Raw genomic sequence first — 19,798 nt, forward strand, 5'->3', positions numbered from 1 at the left:
TTATTTATTTAAAATTATTTATTTAAAGTAAGTTAAATGTCACCGTTATTACTGTCCCCCAACCGGGGCTGTCCAAATTCAGAGGCTGCATCCACCTCCGGACCCGGCCTTCGTGGTCTAAGTGGGCTGGGTCTAGCCTTCAGAATTACGTCACAAGCTCTCTCGGTGGAGTGAAACTCTGCCGTCTACTCCTTGATATCTAAATATAACCGGAAGATGGTGTAGATTCTCGACCATCTCACACTTCTGTTTAATCAGTTTTCTGTTTGACGTTTATTTAGTTACATTCTCGCCTGAAAATATGCTAAAAGTTTATTTTGCGACTCAAAAAGAGTAATAAGAGTAATATTAAAAACAAGTAGCTGCCTCCATTGTTGGAAACTGGAATTGGCTGGGCCGCGCTATGAATTCTGGGATATGGTTTCTCATTTTTTGTTGTCCGGGTGGAAAATCAGGAGAAATTCGGGAGAATGGTGGCTGCGGGAGATTTTCGGGAGGGGCACTGAGATTCGGGATTCTCCTGGAAAAGTTGGGAGAGTTGGAATGTATGCATGGGACTGGGGAGTCTAAGGAGCTTGTAAAGAAAAGCGTCTGGACTTCGTTAAAGAAGTGCTCTGTGCAGCTGCAGTTTGCTTGATGTGTGCCAGAGGCCCACGTGCCTGCTGGTTCTGTGATTGTTCTCGCTGGAGGGTCGGAAGATGTAACGTGAACTTAAACAGCTTTAACGCTGAACTCAAAAGGGTAACAAAACTGAGAATACAAAATAAGCTTACGCAGACAGAACACACAGCAAGATGAGGGTAGATAAGGGTAGATCGTGACATGAACAGAGAGAAACACAGGGCTTAAATACACAGAGGGAGCAATCAGGGAATGGGAAACAAACGAAACACAAGGAGCCAGAAACCAAAACAGCAAACACAGAAAAAAAACACAGAAGCCCAGAAAACAACTCAAAACAACCAAACAAACAAAAAAGAAAAAGGTGCAGGCGGCCAGGAAAACAGTTCCGAAAAAAGTTCAGGGGGCCAGCCTGGAGGTTGACAGCACAAAAGTCCAAACCCGGGCAGTTCAGGAGGCCGACCATGTGAAAAGCAACGGCGGTGACGGGGACTGAGCAGGTCCGGAGGCAACTGAGCAGGTCCGGAGGCCAGCTGCGCGGAAGGCAGCACACCACGGAAGACAGCACAGAACGACACCGTTCAGGAGGGCGTCCACGATGGCATCCACGATGGCGATGACGTCCAGCCATCGGCCTGGAAAGTGGCCGGACAGGACGAGGTGAGGCAGGGCCAGACGGTGCTGAGACCTCCGGCGTAGACAAAGCGCAACCAGCCCGTGTGAAGGCCTCAGGCACAGACGAAGCAGGACCAGATGCCAGCATGGCAACCGCAGGCAACGGAACAGGTGGTGGCACTGCAGGCAGCAGTGTGGAAACTGCAGGAAGTGGCGCTGCAGGCAACCGCGTGGGAGCCGCAGATGGTGGCACTGCAGGCGACAAAGACTGGATGGGCCCCTTGGACCCTCCAGCGGAGGCAGGTTGCTGGATGGGCCCCTCGGACCCTCCAGCGGAGGCAGGTTGCTGGACGGGCCCCTCGGACCCTCCAGCGGAGGCAGGTTGCTGGACGGGACCCTCCAGCGGAGGCAGACAAAGGCTGGACGGGCCCTTCGGACCCTCCAGCGGAGGCAGGTTGCTGGACGGGCCACTCGGACCCTCCAGCGGAGGCAGACGAAGGCTGGACGGGCCCCTCGGACCCTCCAGCGGAGACAGACGAAGGCCGGACGGGCCCCTCTGACCTTCCAGCAGGAACAGATGGCTGGACAGGCTCCTCAGACCCTCCAGCGGAGACGGGAGACAACTGAAGCGGTTCCTCGGACCCTCCAGCGGGAACAGACGGCTGACGCGGTTCCCAGGACCCTCCAGCAGAGACAGAAGGCTGAACAGGCCTCTCGGACCCTCCAGCGGAGACAGAAGATGGCTGGAGCGGTTCTCCAGAACCCCCAGCAGGAACAGACGGTTGGACAGGCCCCTGGGTCCCTCCAGCAGAGACAAACAAAGGCTGGTGCGGTTCTCCAGAACCCCCAGCGGGAACAACAGACGAAGGCCGGACGGGCCCCTTGGACCCTACAGCAGGAACAGGTGGCTGAACTGATAAGTGAGCTAATGTGTGAGCTATGGACAGAAGTTTCAGATGTATTGACTGTTGTAAAGATGGTAGTAGATGGTAGACAAAGGAGCAGGCTCAATGAAAACCGGCTCATCTAAAATAGGTGTCGACCCTTTCCCACCATGTTTAACCGTCTTTTCAGTCTTGGTTTTAGCAGTGTTCGTATGATTGTCTTTTCCCAGCTCAGAGGGAGCAGAACGAAAGCAGTCATTATAACTCACCACTGGGAGTTGCTCCGCAGAGACAGAGTGGTGATGCCGTGAGCGCCGCCTTCTCCGGGAAGTGGGAGGTGGCAAACTGGGCTGCAAATCTTCCAACGGATCGGGCTGCGATGAGGAAGCAGAGAGTTTGTGAAGCTCAGAACGCTGCAGTCCCATAAAGAGAGCAAAAGACTGTAGCGGAGTAAGTCCAATGTCTGCTGTTGCATGATCCTTCTTCCTCCGCTGCTCCAGCCTCTTGTTGGACTGGTAATCCAGGGGTGGAGGTGGAGGTGTAGTGTCCGGAGAGAATGAGCACGTGCTCAATCTGATCGCCCGAGGCATAGGCGCCGGCTCGGCCTTAGCCATGCCAGTCTGGAGGCTGGGGGGCCCTCCCCAAGCCAAACGTGACCCATAGAAGGGTGACTCGAGCTCCCGGGCATGCTTAGCCTCCTGCCTCACCCTCTCCTTGAGGAAGGCAGATACTGCGGGTCGCCGATACCACACGGAGTCTGCTGGGTCCATACTCTGGTCGCGACCTTCTGTTATGAAACGGCTGTGTGTTTTGTTTGCCTGCCTGCATTAATGTTTGTACTTTGGAAGTTTGTTACTTTCAGTTCAGCATTAAAGCTGTTTTTTGACTTTACGTTTGTCTCTGGAGTCTGCACCTTGGGTCCTTTTCCTTCCTGCACACAGCTGTTTCATAACAGAAGAGCCACTTCAGCTTTCAGCCTTCGCTGGAGGGTCCGAGGAGCCGCTCCAGCCATCACCGTCGCCTGCAGCGCGATCACCTATGGGTTCCACAACCTTGTCTGCAGCATCATCCTCGTCTGCAGCATCCTCCTCGTCTGCAGCAGCATCCTCCTCGTCTGCTGCTGCAGCATCATCCTCGACTGCAGCATCCTCTTCGTCTGCAGCAGCATCCTCCTCATCTGCAGCAGCATCCTCCTCGTCTGCTGCAGCCTCATCCTCAGCCTCGCCTGGTCCAGCCTCATCCTCCCTCATCCTCACCCTCATTTGTTCTGCCCATGTCGCCACCGTCTTCCATGCGGCCAACCTCCAAGAGGGCTTTGTGATAGATTAGTGAACTGGCGACCTCCGGGTCAACCTCCAGAACAGTTTCCACGTCACCACTGCCTTCTGCATGGCCGACCCCCTGAACCGTTTTACTCTGGGCTCCTGTGTTAGCAACCTCCGGGCCGGCCACCTGAACTATGTGAACTTTTGTGCTATCAGCACCCAGGCGGGTCCAGATGGCATCAGCTCAAGGGTCGTCAGGTCCTGCGCAGATCAACTGTGTGGGGTGATGGAGCACCTCTTCAATCTGAGCCTGAGACTGGGGAGAGTCCCACAGCTCTGGAAAACCTCCTGTGTTGTACCAGTGCCAAAGACTCCACGTCCAAAGGACCTCAACAGCTATAGGCCGGTGGCTCTGACATCCCACCTGATGAAGACCCTGGAGCGGCTGGTCCTGGCTCAGTTTCAGCACCTGGTGAGCTCATCACTGGACCCACTTCAGTTTGCCTACCATCGGAGTGGATGATGCCGTCATTCACCTCGTGCATCGTTCCCTCTCTCACCTGGAGACCGCTGGGAGCACTGTGAGAATCAAGTTCTTTGATTTCTCCAGTGCCTTTAACGCCATTCTTCCCATGGTCCTGAAGAACAAGCTGGAGAACTCAGGAGTGGACCATCACCTCACTACATGGATTCTGGACTACGTCACTAACCGACCACAGTATGTGAGAATTCAGGGCTGTGTGTCGGACAGGGTCGTCTGCAGTACGGGGGCCCCACAGGGAACGGTTCTGGCTCCGTTCCTCTTCACCTCCAGTGGAGGCAAGTTGCTGGACGGGCCACTCGGACCCTCCAGGGGAGGCAGGTTGCTGGACGGGCCACTCGGACCCTCCAGCGGAGGCAGGTTGCTGGACGGGCCACTCGGACCCTCCAGCGGAGGCAGGTTGCTGGACGGGCCCCTCGGACCCTCCAGCGGAGGCAGGTTGCTGGACGGGACCCTCCAGCGGAGGCAGACAAAGGCTGGACGGGCCCTTCGGACCCTCCAGCGGAGGAAGGTTGCTGGACGGGCCACTCGGACCCTCCAGCGGAGGCAGACGAAGGCTGGACGGGCCCCTTGGACCCTCCAGCGGAGGCAGGTTGCTGAGCGGGCCCCTCGGACCCTCCAGTGAAGGCAGAAGGCTGAATGGGCCCCTCGGCCCCTCCAGTGAAGACAGAAGGCCTCAACGGGCCCCTCGGACCCTACAGCGGAGACAGACGAAGGCCGGACGGGCCCCTCGGACCCTCCAGCGGAGGCAGGTTGCTGAACGGGCCACTCGGACCCTCCAGCGGAGGCAGGTTGCTGGACAGGCCACTCGGACCCTCCAGCGGAGGCAGGTTGCTGGATGGGCCCCTCGGACCCTCCAGCGGAGGCAGGTTGCTGGACGGGCCCCTCAGACCCTCCAGCGGAGGCAGGTTGCTGGACGGGACCCTCCAGCGGAGGCAGACAAAGGCTGGACGGGCCCTTCGGACCCTCCAGCGGAGGCAGGTTGCTGGACGGGCCACTCGGACCCTCCAGCGGAGGCAGACGAAGGCTGGACGGGCCCCTCGGACCCTCCAGCGGAGGCAGGTTGCTGAACGGGCCCCTCGGACCCTCCAGTGAAGGCAGAAGGCTGAATGGGCCCCTCGGACCCTCCAGTGAAGACAGAAGGCCTCAACGGGCCCCTCGGACCCTACAGCGGAGACAGAAGGCTGGAGGGGCCCCTCGGATCCCCAGTGGAGACAGAAGGCTGGACTGGTCCCTCGGACCCTCCAGCGGAGACAGACGAAGGCCGGACGGGCCCCTCTGACCTTCCAGCAGGAACAGATGGCTGGACAGGCTCCTCAGACCCTCCAGCGGAGACGGGAGACAACTGAATGGGCCCCTCGGACCCTCCAGTGAAGACAGAAGGCCTCAACGGGCCCCTCGGACCCTACAGCGGAGACAGAAGGCTGGAGGGGCCCCTCGGATCCCCAGCGGAGACAGAAGGCTGGACTGGTCCCTCGGACCCTCCAGCGGAGACAGACGAAGGCTGTACGGGCCCCTCTGACCTTCCAGCAGGAACAGATGGCTGGACAGGCTCCTCAGACCCTCCAGCGGAGACGGGAGACAACTGAAGCGGTTCCTCGGACCCTCCAGCGGGAACAGACGGCTGACGCGGTTCCTCGGATCCTCCAGCGGGAACAGACGGCTGACGCGGCTCCCCGGACCCTCCAGCAGAGACAGAAGGCTGAACGGGCCTCTCGGACCCTCCAGCGGAGACAGAAGATGGCTGGAGCGGTTCTCCAGAACCCCCAGCAGGAACAGACGGTTGGACAGGCCCCTGGGTCCCTCCAGCACAGACAAACAAAGGCTGGTGCGGTTCTCCAGAACCCCCAGCGGGAACAACAGACGAAGGCCGGACGGGCCCCGTTCCTCTTCACCATCTACACTGCAGATTTCTCCCACAACTCCACCCAGTGCTTCCTGCAGAAGTTCTCTGACGACTCTGCAATAGTTGGCTTCATCACTGATGGGGATGACAGGGAGTACAAAGAACTGACCCATGGTTTTGTGGACTGGTGCCAGCAGAACGACCTCCAGATCAACACCAGTAAAACCAAGAAGCTGGTGGTAGACTTCCGCAGGCACAAACACCCTCCACTGCAACCACTAAACATCCAAGGTATGGACATTGAGACTGTGGACTGCTACAGGTACCTTGGTGTTCATCTGAACAATAAACTGGACTGGACTCATAATTCTTAAGCCCTCTGCAGGAAAGGGCAATAGCAATAACACTAAGTGCAATACTATTTTCTGGCATTGTTGTATTATACTCAATTGTATATAGCATTTGTATTCTATTTTATTCTATTGTGTACAGTTGTGTACAGTATCTTATTCTTATCTTATTCCAGTGGGGTTTTTTTTCTAATTTTTCTATGTAACTTTGCACTGTCCACTTTCTGCTGTAACAAAACAAATTCCCCACGTGTGGGACTAATAAAGGTTATCTTATCTTATCTTATTTTATCTTATCTTATCTTACTCAGTTGCTGTATACTCCAACACACTCGGCCGCAGCTTTTTAGCCAACAGTCACACAAATAACAACAACAACAACAACCTCAGGTCCCGGCATATTTTATACAGGGGGAGGCGTGATGAACTGATGGAGCTCCAGTGTGTGTCAGCCTCCCCTGCAGCCACGCCCAAGCCACACCCTGCCACAGGGGGCATAGCGAGATATAGTCGGCCCCCTACTTCTCTAGCCACCAGGACACTGTGGCACATAATGATTGAATTTGAAGAAAAACTGCTCTTTAATAACCCTTAGTCAGTCAAGCTGTTATTTTATATTGTGCTGAATATTCTGTGCCGATAAATGGAAAGCTTTACACTACTGCCCCTCATACTGATGCTTTTGGACATTATTTTGACTGTCATGTGCCGCGGCGCACGTGCACAAAAGGATCCAGATGCAGACCCAGCGCTAGCAGAAAAGACACTTTATTATAATAACGAAAGGCGACCCGGGAAAACTAGGGAGCAAAACAAGGAACTAAAAACCCGGGGAAACAATGACACGAGGAAGCCGGAATCGGGACCGTGGGAGGCTGCAATAGAAAGGGGAGAGGATTACTAGGGAGCCGGGAAGCGGGGAAAACACATCAGGACTGAGTTAGAGTAGGGGGCTTACGATAGAGCGGGACCGTGGGAGCTCGGGAGGGAAGTGTGGCAGTCCGTGAGCAGGAAGTCCGTGGAGATAGTGAATGGGTCCAGATGATGCACCGAGTGATCCAGTTGAGCCGGAGGACAGGCAGGTGGCAGACGCCGAACGCCGGGTCGAAACCTGGACACAAGTAGGCGGATTAAACACAGTTCCAACCAGAAGTGAATGCATGCTTTCGTGGAAGTCTAGTTACCACTGTGAGGTGATTAACGGACTGGCGTGGAGCATCCGTCAGCGCCGGGTTAAGTAGCTCTTCATGTAATCACCGCGATGGAGAGCAGGTGTGCCGGTGATGGCCCAGCCCGGGGGTGTGGCTACCCGAGCATCACGCATTCCACAGACACAGGACCACGGACCATGACATTGACATAATTTGCTGTATTTGCGCCTGTGTGTTTGATCTGTACTATGACTGCTGGAAAGCTCATGCCAACACGTTCGTTTCAGTTTAGTTTTTATACTGCCAGATAACACAACAGTCACTTAAGCACTTCCTTCCATTCGCTTCCGCTTTTCAGGGTCGCAGGGGGTGCTGGAGCCTATCCCAGCTGTCATAGGGCGAGAGGCGGGGTACACCCTGGACAGGTAGCCAGTCTGTCGCAGGGCTAACACACAGAGACAGACATCCATTCACACTCACATTCACTCCCACATTCACACCTATGGGCAATTTGTATTGATCAATTAACCTATCCCTACTAACTGCATGTGTTTGGACTGTGGGAGGAAGCTGGAGTAACTGGGGAGAACCCACACAAACACGGGGAGAACATGCAAACTCCACACTGAAAGACCGCAGCCTGATGGTGGTCTTGCTGTGTGGCAACAGTGCTAACCACGATGTCACCGTGTCCCCTTAAGCACTTTTTGTATTATATTTAATATTTATACAACCCCCTAAGAGCAAGCACTTTGCAACAGTGGGAAGCACCATGGGAAGCCTCTAGCAGCCTAAACCTATTGCAGTGAAACTAAGTGAGGGTTTAAGGAAAGTTTTAAGCCTAATCATAAAGTATGGGTGTCTGTTTCCTGAATCCAAAATGGGAGCTGGTCCCACATAAAAGGGCCCTGAAAGGGGAAGGCTCAGCTTCCCATTCTACTTTTAAATATCCTAGGAACCACAAGTAAGCGGAATTTATGGTAAAGCAGAGAGAGCGTTTCCGTTGCCTGCTTCAGGGCATGCTTGTCTGTGTACAAAATGTCACTACCAGTCTATGGGTCACACTTGCTCATCCCACGAAGGAGAGTGAAGTTCTGGCATACAAAGAGCTGAAGAGAAACTGAACTTTAAAACAATGAAAAATGTCACTGCAACAACTATCTGTGCTTTTTATGCTTTATTTTTTCATCTTTGAAGTTTTTTCGTGGTTTTCCAATTCTCAGTGAACTCCAATATCACTCCCTGCTCTATTCCAGCCCACATGTCAACCATTGGGCAGCCGTATATATGTCATCCACTTCCAGTGACGCGCAATCGGGATGTTTAAGGATTGCACACCAGTGGGTCTTGCATGGGTGAAAACCCCTCTCCCCCCTCCCCCCTCTGTCCGACCAAAAAATGTACATAGACGGACACATTTGCAGGACTATGAATCCCATTTGAGAGCCAAGTGCTCTATTGGTGTGACAATAAAAATGACAGCACTTCCAATTCCTTTGGAACAGGAAATGAAAGAGGACGGTGCAGATATTATATTTAACTACTGTCTTTGTATACAGAAGTTACATCTAAGTGCATTGGTCCTACACAGAGCTTGGAAGAGCATCATCTACATGTTTTAGCAGTGTATGTCCCCAGAGCAGAAATCATTGTAACTACAGGAAATGTGGGCTTTAGTGCAGTCGGTCCCTTTTAACTTAGCCCCTGCCACTGAGACCATAGAAGGCATAGTATACAAAGAACCTATTCCTATTGCAAATAAAGAGAGTTTTAAAAACAATGAACCTCACCACAGTAACCATTGTCTGTGCTACTCATGTGTTCCCCTCCCTTTGCTCTTCAAGCCCACTTCTGCTGTTTATCTGGAGAACTGCAAACAAGCACATCAGGCTACATACTCGAATCCTTCACTCAAAGGCAAAGACCTGCTCAAAAAGACACAAACTCAGGAACATGAATTCTGCTGGCATCCCCATCATCAGTACAGTTACTATCAAAGGCAAAATTCACAAAGCTACAACAGATCTCCTGGAACAATCTTACAAGCCTCCCATTAGTTTCTTTGTGTTTCAGCAGCACCACTGTGTGTTTGGACAGCCAGCATTTCCACAGCAGTTCTGAAACTCATTAAAACCTCCACAGACACACAACTGGCTTTCATTTTGTCATTATGGCCTCCATGAAGGACCTGATTGTTGGAGGGGAGCCTAAGCTACAGTATCATGGAGGGGGAGGGAAAACAGAATGATGAAGGGACCACACATGTCTTCATGGATAGGGGATCCCCCACCACACCATTGATTCAGCTGCCTCTGTCAAGAGGTAGGAGAGCACATGATAAGCTGACCTGTAAACTTCCATCCAAATATGTTTTGCCAAAGAGTTCCTCTGTTGAATCCTGGTGGATGCTGTCTGCATCTATGTAGCTAAGAAATGAAAAAAGTCTGGGGTTTGGGGTTACTGCATGCTAGAATAGTCTGCACCATTTACCAAAACCACGAAGGCTGAGCAGAAAGCTCCCAGTAGCTCTACATACACTTTTGTCACAAGGAGTGTAGCCAATCTGGTGGAATTTGCGAAAGGTTATTGCCACTGTAGTAGTATTGAGGGTGTTTAAGATTAAACCAGTGTTGTAACAAATACTCCCATCAGAACAGTCATATTTTATTTTGGAAATAGATTAGTGTTTTAGGAATGCAGAAAAACTGTAAACTCCATTCTCTAAACCAAATTCTCAGTGGCCTAAACTTATTTTTCCAATAAAACACTCTTTTCGCCAAACCTTAATCACTGTTCAGGTACTTAGACACAATTTGCGAAATGCATACACAAAACCTTAAACACATTTCACACTTGTATTGCAAAACTATAAACACTGGCAGCAAAATGTGAACACAATTCCAACACAGCTGTCATCTTTTACACACAGCAACTCACAATTGAACACACGTTTGTTTAATGATGCGATCAGAACAACTGGGCAGGATAAAAGTCAGTTCGAGGGGGGAGGATGACCAAGAAAAGTCATTACTTATGAAATTCGGGCAAGTATTGTACACCATGTCTTGTTCATGGAATGACAATGAGGGAAGCAGATCAAAGAGTTCAACCCAACCCAGTAAAAGTATGCCCATAGGCCTACTGTTACTGTAGGCTAGTAGTTGCAGAGCTGAAGCAGGGTTCTATCTGGCAAAAAGGAGGAACACAACTGGTCAATGTGCCATTGTGGAAGTCCCTGGCCAACATACTGGCAATGGTACCCTTTGTGCAGCCATAGGTAACTGGGGGGGGGGGTTCCCACATAGTCTGGCAAAGGAGACTATTGCCTGTGATTTGGATGAAGTCCTCTGGACAGACCTCGCCCAAAGACATGATGATGTGCTTACATTAATGTGCTTTTCATTTAGGTTTTGTAATTTTCTTGATTTTTTGTTATCTACATTCTGCACTTCGTATCATTCTAATCACTGTAATTTTTGTTAAATACACTTAATGCCCTGGATTCTTTGCCTTCAATTATTTGATGTAGTGCCTAACAAATGTTCTGTGGTGAATATATTTTTACTTGCTGTGTTTATGATGTGAAGACAATGTTTGTTTTTGAACACAGGATAACTGATTTTGAGGTAACAGTTTGATTTTGACAGAAAAGTCTGGGGTTTTGTGAATGTAGTTACAATTTTTGGATTTGTGTTTAAGGTTTTGAGAAAATGGGTGGAAGTTTCAAGAAATGTGTTTTAGCAATTAAGAAAAACTGTAATCAGTATTGATCTGACCTCTGTACCAGCTCTTTATTTCTGGTCCTAAGGGAGGGCATTTAAAGTTTTAATAAAGAAGTATACATTTAACCACCGCCTCCCTATCACACCACTGGTTTCACACAATTCCTTCCAGATAACGGCTATCAGGGGTGAAGGAACCATGCAGGATGTGGTCAGATGAGGAAAGGAGGGGTGACACTTACAGAAGTTGGAAACTACCTAAGTTCTGACTTTTGTGATTATTACGGCCATATTTATGTAACACTTTCCTTTAAACAACTGCCCAGTCTAAATCAAGGGTTCTGAACAATGCTGATTTTCAAATATGTGCTGATCACAACTTATTATTGAATAGACATCTGAAACATCATGGCATGGTTCATGGCATGCAATTTCAGGCATATTTGCATGTCATGTTACTGCATTTTCCAGTTTATGGACGATTTACATAACAGCAGTTGTAAAAGAAACAATGAATGATGAAATGATAATAATCTTACTAACTCTGGATTTTCTAAACACCACAGCCTACAAGAGTATTGTTGCTGACCATGTCCATCCCTGTATGACCACGGTGTATCCTTTCTGTCAACAGTAATGGCTTGGTGGTTTCCAGCAGGATAACACACCATGCCACAAAGCTCAAATTATCTCTGGTTTTAAACTGATTTCTTGAACGAGGCCCTAAAATTCTTAGCAATATGGTATCTAACCAGATGCTTACTTTGGATGGCATTACTTTGGCCTCCAGAGGAATCTAGGAGTCATTTTTGACCAGGATATGTCCTTCGATGCACATACTAAACAAATATGTAGGAGTGCTTTCTTGCATTTGGGTATTATGCCAAAAATTAGAAATAGCCTGTGTCACAGTGATGCTGAAAAACGAGTTCATGCATTTATTACTTCTATACTACTGCAATTTCTTATTATCAGGATGTCCTAAAGACTGCCTAAAAAAAAAAAAAAACTTTCAGCTGATCCTAAATGCTGCAGCAAGAGTACTGACGGGGACTAGAAAGAGAGAGCTTATTTCTCCTATATTGGCTTCTCTTCACTGGCTACTTGTTAAATCCAGAATTGAATTCAAAATCTCATCACATACAAGGGTATGAATATTCAGGATCCATCTTATTGTAAAGACCTCATAGTATGGTGTCACCCCATTAGAGCACTTTGCTCTCACACTGCAGGCTTACTTGTTGTTCCTAGAGTATTTAAAAGTAGAATGGGAAGCAGAGGCTTCAGTTTTCAGGCCCCTCTTTTGTGGAACCAGCTTCCAGTTTGGATTCGAGAGACAGACACCGTCTCTACTTTTAAGATTAGGCTTCAAACTTTCCTTTTGATAAAGCATATAGTTAGGACTGGATCAGTTGACCCTGAATCCTCCCTTGGTTACTCTGCAATAGGTCTAAGCTGTTGGGGGATTCCCATGATGCATTGAGCCATTCTCCTTCTCCTCTCACCCCTTTTCACTCACCATGTGTTTATTCACCTCTCTGCATTTATTTATTAGTTATTCTTAATCTCTGAATCTCGTCCACAGTATGTTTTTAGTCTTGTCTCCCTCCCCTCACCCCTTACTGGCTGCAGCAAATGCACCCTCCCTGAACCTGGAGTTTTTCCTTCCCACAGTCGCCAGAGTTCTTGCTTATAGGGGGTCGTCTAATTGTTCAGGTTTCTCTGTATTACTGCAGGGTCTTGACTAGGGCTGGGCCATATTATACCATTCACGGTAATACCGGTACAATATTAGGCAACGATAAGAAAATGAAATATTGAGATAGAATATGGGTAAAACGCGCATGCACAGTGCCTTTGTTTTCATGCGCACATGGCCGAAAAAGCACAGCTGCGACAGAGAATGAGAAGGGAGAAAGCGGATCGTTGAGTGAAACGGATGAACCAGAATTGGTTTTTAAAAATGGTGCAACTTAACTGGTTTGGTGTTTGTCCGTCAGATACACAACAAAGCACATTTTTTTGTAGAACATGCAAGGGGGCCGTCGTTATTGCCGTATTTGTTGGACTAAGGTGCTCGTAAATCTGGGAGTAGTCTGGGTCCTAAAATCCAACCGCTTCAGGCCCCCTTCAGGTCGCAGAGTCAATCGAACACTGCAGCATCACTGAGAGTTAAAAACTGTCTGAATTCTTTCATCTTTAATAAAACGATCAGCATTGCTGCTTTACCAGGTGTAACTATGAAGTTTAACATCCAGGCATCCATGAAAACAGAATTTATTACATTTAACAGAGTTAGAAGTTAGCAGGAAGTTAGCGGAAGTTAGCTCGCTAGTTTCGCTAGTTACCTAAGCATGATATAGCATGTTCTGACTGAGAGATTTCTGAAAAAATTCAAACGTACAGCTCTGCTGTCACTTCCAACATAAATGAAGACAGGAAACTAAACAGCAGTGACGTTTGTAGGGTTACTGAAGTTGGGCTAGCTGGTATATAATGATGTGCTACGTGATCGCTAGCGACACAGCTATGTTAGCATAACATAAACAGTGAAGCTGGAGGATGAACGCTAACACTTTTCCACTCGATAAAAGTTAACGTGAAGGTTCCTGATGGTTAGAGACAAATGCAATCGCATGGCAGGATGCTGTAAATGGACCAAACTTCAGTCAGGAGAACAACTGAGATAATCCATCCACAATACGAGGTTAGTCATTAATATACTGCAACAACATGGGAATAGAGCAGCTGTGGTAGAATACAGCATTAATGAATCAATGGTACAGAAGTGGAGGAAGCAAGAAGAATGAGAGTTGAATAAAGTTTGATTTATCTGACTGCTTTGTTTCGCTTAATGTGTTTTATAATCCCATGCAATTTTTTGTTCGAAAAATACGTATTTGACTTTTTTATTTGGCACACTGCACTTTAATGTTGCAAAGCTCCTCTTTTTAACTTCAGTGGATTTTATACATGGTTATGCTCAGGATATGTCAGCTCATTTCTACTGGAAATGCCTTTTGGTTACACTTTCAGCAAGGAATTTGCATTTGCACCGTTAAATGTTTATATAGCTTTAATGCACATAAAAACAGCTGCTTGTTTAAGTGAAAATAAATGGATGGGGTTTTTTTGCGCTAGTAAAGTTGTGGAGTTGTATTTTGTCTCGCAGAAATTATATCGTCAGTTATATCGTTATCGCAAATTTTCAAATATATATTGTGATATATATTTTTGGCCATATCTTCCTGCTCTAGTCTTGACCTTAAGGAGACTGTTGTTACGATTTGGTGCTGTATAAATAAAACTGAACTGAATTGAATTTAAGTACCTCACTGAACTCAAATGGCCTCCAGATCACATCACAAAGCACCTTTGTGATGTGCTCAACAGGAGATGGGCATCATGGATGTGCAGTCCATAAATCTATGGAGCAAAATTTCTGAGGAATTTTTCATGAATATATGCCGTAAAAACAGTTCTGAAGGCAAGAGAGGGTCCAGCTGCCACTAGTAAGGTGTACTTCTGAGTGTAGATCTGACAGCTCAGACCATACGACTTTGTACAATAACACCAACATGAACGACAAAAAAAAAGGCTACAAGGCAAGAGCTTTAGAAGTTTAAGAATAAAGGAAGATGTAAAAAGTAACTTAAGGCCATGTTTGCCTTATGTCTTTGGAACAAGCAAAAGCATCAGGTCTGATGACCTGATAGAATTTGATGGGACATCTAGGTGTGTGGCACCCCTGTGAGGGAATGACCACATTAATATTATTTTGTGTAAAACACTCATGTAACGGGACATTTTTCATTACTATATGTATTTATTTTCAGTTTCTTTAAAAGGATAGAAAATCCATGTAACAGGGATTTATTTTATGCTAGAAAGCAGTGAGGGCGGAACTTTGGTGGTTGCTCCGGGGTTTCGGGGTGCAGTAAGTGGAGTCCACCTTCCGCTGCTTCCTCAGACACGTTCTGGAGGAAAGCAGAGATGCATCGTGTCTTCCTTACTCTGCTCTTCACCTGCTTTTACAGGTAGCATATTTGTCATCGTGGTCTTCATCCTTGGGACCCGTAACAAATCTTTGGGGCTTGTCCGGGATCGGCGCCACCTTGCGGTCGGGGCTGATCCATAAATGACATCTGGGAACAGGATGCAAGCTGATGCCGGCTGAGCGAGCTGAGAGTTGGAGCCGAGACTGATCCATCGTCGTGCTGAGTGGCCCATTGAGAGGGACAGCAAGGAGTTGCAGCCATGGCTGAGGGCGAGAGGAAGAGCCTAGTGTGGGACATTAGGAGAAGCCTACTCACCCTGTCAGTGGGAGAACTCTACAAGGTCGCTAAGAAGGTGAGTCCAGCAGGCCCGGGTCAGCCAGGGCTCGACGCGACAGACCAGGAGGGCTGCTTTGACCACATCAGTTCTTTCATGTACAGTAAGCCATTGCTTGAGGCAGAAGATGGTGGGATGGTGGACTTGCTAATGTTAAAGGACTTCATTGATGATGTGATTGAAAATCGACAAGTATGTGATGATAGTGAGGATGTAGATTCACCAGTTACACAGACAGTTACACAAACTGTGCAACCAGCTCGCCCCTCAAGTGGCATGGGTGATAGTCCTACACAGCCTGTTCCGGTGACCACGATAGCTAACATGGTTAACCGGCTGCCAGTTGTCGGTACAACTAGTCCGACTGGCCTAGCCAGCTCTATCCCTGATATCACTAACGCCGAGCTGCAGGAGATGTTAAATAGCTATGAGGAGCTTGGTAAAAGACTAAGACAAAGTGTAATGGTCCCCACTGAAGAGTCACCTCGACAGCCAACGGGTTTGCTAGTTCAAGCTAACCTAACACAGAGCAACCCACTTCAACCCAACCCACCCGGGCAGCCAAGGTCCCAGCCCACTCGTGAGGGGATGATCTCTCTGAGAGACCTCTCTTATCTCCAGAGAAGAGAATTTAGAGTTGGTGACCATTCATCTGACATTAGCTACAACAACATTTGCAAACAGATGGATGAGGGGATTAGAGAAGGCTTCCCTGACGCAGAGATAGTTCGTGGAGTGCTCATGATAATAAAGCCTGGAACTTTTAAAGATATGTTAATCAATAAAGACGATTTGACTGTACTTGAACTGAAGGGGTTCCTCCAGGCCCACCTGAGAGAGAAAAATAGTACAGAACTCTTTCAGGAATTAATGTGTGCCAGACAAGATGAGAGTGAGACACCACAGCAGTTTCTCTACCGGGTGATAGGGTTGAAGCAGCGGGTCCTCTTCACATCCAAAATGTCTGATGCAGGCATAAAGTACAGTCCAGCTACTGTTCAGGATGTTTTCTTGCACTCGGTCTACCAGGGGCTTGGGTATAAGCACTGTGACATTAGGCGAGAGTTAAAACCTCTGTTGTCAAGTGGAGAGGTGAGTGATGAAACAATCTTGTGCCACATAATGAGAATCACTAGCGAGGAAAGTGAGAGGCAAAAGAGAATAGGCTCGTCCCGTTGACAGAACACAACTAGCGCACATAGTGCTCAGTCTGAGCTCAACACCATCCAGGAATGTAATAAGCAAGACCGACCAATTGACACGACCAAGACTGACCCGATTAAAGAACTCACAGCTAAAGTTAATGAGCTCGCTGGGCTGGTTGAGGCGATGAGACAACAGACTCTAGCACAACCCTCAGACCTAGTGAACCCATACTCATTAAACAGGTCAAGAAACAGAAAAGACAAAATCTTTGGGTGTCCAAACTGTGTTGAACAGAACCGCCCAGTGACCGAGTCCAAAAGAGAGCCCCACAGTGAGCGCTTAAGGGAGGTGAGGACCCAACCTAGCCTTAACAGTAGCAAACCCAGTCTCCCCTCACCAGTCACATCAGAAGTAGTTAACTGGCAGCAGGGTGAGGCACTCGCTACGTCTGGTGTTATGGCACCCCATACTAAACGTGGGGCAGTTGCTAAGCTAATCGGTAAGAAAGCTCTCATACAGTGTAATTTGAATGGCTTAGCAGTGAAAGCACTACTTGACACAGGTGCTCAAGTTAGCATTATAAGTCGAGATTGGAAAGACAGATACTTGCCTGACTTAGTCATGCGACCTCTGTCAGAGATCATCGAGGAAATTGATGAGTTGAAAGTGTGCGCAGTCAATGGGGAAACCATACCATTTGATGGCTGGGTACCCATCATGATCAACTTACCGGGGGGTGAAGACCCCAGCCTCTCCGTCAGTACTCCGGTCCTCGTCAGTACCTTGCCAATGGACAAACCATTGATCGGTTTCAATGTCTTGGAACAGATCATTGAGGGGCAACCAGAGCGGTTGATACCTACTCTTGTTACCTTGCTGTGTAATGCCATCTGTCTTCCCCCTGAGAAAGCTGAGGTGGTCGTAAGCTTCATCCAGACAGTAGAGCCAAACTTGACACAAGGGCGCTTGAGAACAGGTGAAAGGGATGTGATTATCCCTGCTGGACAGGCCACCTGGGTAAAGTGCCGGGTTCCATCAACCATGAATCCGTCCGATTGTTTGGTGCTGTTTGAGGCTGATGAGGGTAATCAGGCCCTAGAGCAGTTGGATGTCTGGACAGGGTTAGTTGAAATACAGAATCCAGCTAAGCCATACGTCACCATTGCTCTGAGTAACGACACCAAACATGATATCACCTTGATGAGGAAGACGGCCCTGGGCACCTTACAGCCGGTTGAACGTATTGTGGAGGCCGAGGCCCCAAATGAGTCCCCACCTACCGTAACAGTTCGCGAGGTAACGGTGGAGCCAGCTGAACCTCTCCCAACGTCATGGCATCCGCCAGTGAACCTAAACATTTGGAGGAGGAACAAAAAGAGATTGTTGAGAGAATGTTTTCGATGAGTGCAGGGCCTTTGCGAGGGATGGGAATGATATTGGTTGTAATCCTGATCTGAAAATGGTGATAAACCTAAAGGATGACATACCAGTGCAGAGAGCATATACTTCCATACCTAAGCTGCTGCTAAGGGAGGTTAAAGAGTACGTGCAACACCTCCTGGTGAAGGGATGGATAGTAAGATCCAAGTCCTCTTATGCTGCTCCCATCGTGTGTGTACGGAAGAAAGACGGTTTACTCCGTCTTTGCATAGACTACCGTCTATTGAACCAGAAAACAGTTCCGGACTGACATCCACTACCTCGGATACGCGACCTGCTTGACACCTTAGGGGGATACTCCTGGTTCAGCATCCTTGATCAAGGCAAGGCTTACCACCAGGGGTTTGTGGATGAAGGCTCCCGCCATCTCACCGCCTTCACCACACCCTGGGGCCCATACAAATGGGTGAGAATCCCGTTCGGGCTCACTAATGCACCCGCCACCTTCCAGAGAAGTATGGAAGAGATCTTAGGTTCACTGAGGGATGATTGTTGCGTACCATACCTTGACGACATCCTCTGTTACTCACAGTCTTTTGAAACCCATGTTGAGGTGGTCCGCAAAGTGCTTCAGGTCCTACAGGTCCATGGTGTGAAGCTGCGGCCTGAGAAGTGTGAGCTTTTTAAAGCAGAAGTTCGTTATGTGGGGCGCTTAGTTAGCGCTGAGGGGGTCAGGATTGACCCAAAGGATCTGGAGGCTGAAGACCAAGTCACCACAGACAGTAGGTGATCTTAGACGGGTCCTGGGCTTCCTTAGCTACTATCGCTCTTTCATACAGAACTTTTCGAGGATAGCTCAGCCACTGTACGAGCTACTCCAGAGCAAGTCTTCAGAACGGCCCACTCATGGACGTCAGAGTAAAACCAAAGGGCCCCAAATGCCATCGAGGGCGCCCTTAGACTGGACTCCTGAGCATCAGAGGGTACTGGAACAACTGGTCGACATGCTAGTCCATCCTCCAGTGCTAGCATATCCAGACTTTGACCACCCCTTTGTTTTGCACACTGATGCATCCGAGCAGGGACTGGGCGCTGTGCTCTACCAACAGCAGGGCAGGAAGTTGCGCGTCATTGGCTATGGGTCACAAACCCTGTTGCCTGCTGAACGGAACTACCACCTGCACAGTAGCAAGTTGGAGTTCCTGGCTCTTAAATGGGCAGTGTGCGAAAAGTTCAGAGATTATCTGTTCTACGCACCACACTTCATCATTTACACAGACAATAACTCGCTTACGTATATCATGAGCACAGCTAAACTGAACGCAGTCGGTCATCGATGGGTCGGGGAATTGTCAGATTTCCGATTTAGCATCAAATACAGGCCAGGAAAAACAAACATAGATGCTGACACGCTGTCCCGCATTCCTCTGGGTGTGAACAACCTCGCGTCAGTGTGTACCGAAGAGTTGTCACAGGAGGTGGTAAGAGCAGCTTGGGAGGGAGCAAGAGTAGCCCAGCAGAAAGAAGTTGCGTGGGCGGCTGACCTTTTGGCTTCCTCTCACGACGTCATGCTGCAGCCAGGCGCGGCTCTCCAGGAAGTAAAACCTGATGACCTGATGCAGGCACAAAGGGATGACCCTACGATGAAGGAGGTCATCAGACTTAAAGAGTCTAATGTCAGACTCAGTGAGAGTATCAGGAGGTCGTTAGAAGGATCTGCTTGTAAACTCCTCCGCGAGTGGGACCGATTACACCTTGAAAATGGAATCTTGTACAGACGAACACCCGAACGGAAACAACTAGTCCTACCTCTCCTGTACCAGCCTATGGTATTGAAACATCTTCACGACCAGATGGGTCATGAAGTACTGAGAGGGTCCTTCATCTCGCACGAGAGAGGGTCTATTGGCCTCACATGAAGAGGTGCGTAGAGGACTACGTCACT

General features: G+C 48.9%; 1 pseudogene; it reads right to left on the minus strand.

Annotated features, from left to right (window-relative positions):
• Positions 1 to 1,071: 1,071 nt before the first annotated feature.
• Positions 1,072 to 2,890, minus strand: LOC146394286 (uncharacterized; annotated as a pseudogene).
• Between the last annotated feature and the right edge of the window lie 16,908 nt (positions 2,891 to 19,798).

Source organism: Perissodus microlepis, chromosome 1 (genome assembly GCF_051167445.1).
Source record: "Perissodus microlepis isolate ML-2025 ecotype Zambia chromosome 1, ASM5116744v1, whole genome shotgun sequence".
NCBI classification, from domain to species: domain Eukaryota; kingdom Metazoa; phylum Chordata; class Actinopteri; order Cichliformes; family Cichlidae; genus Perissodus; species Perissodus microlepis.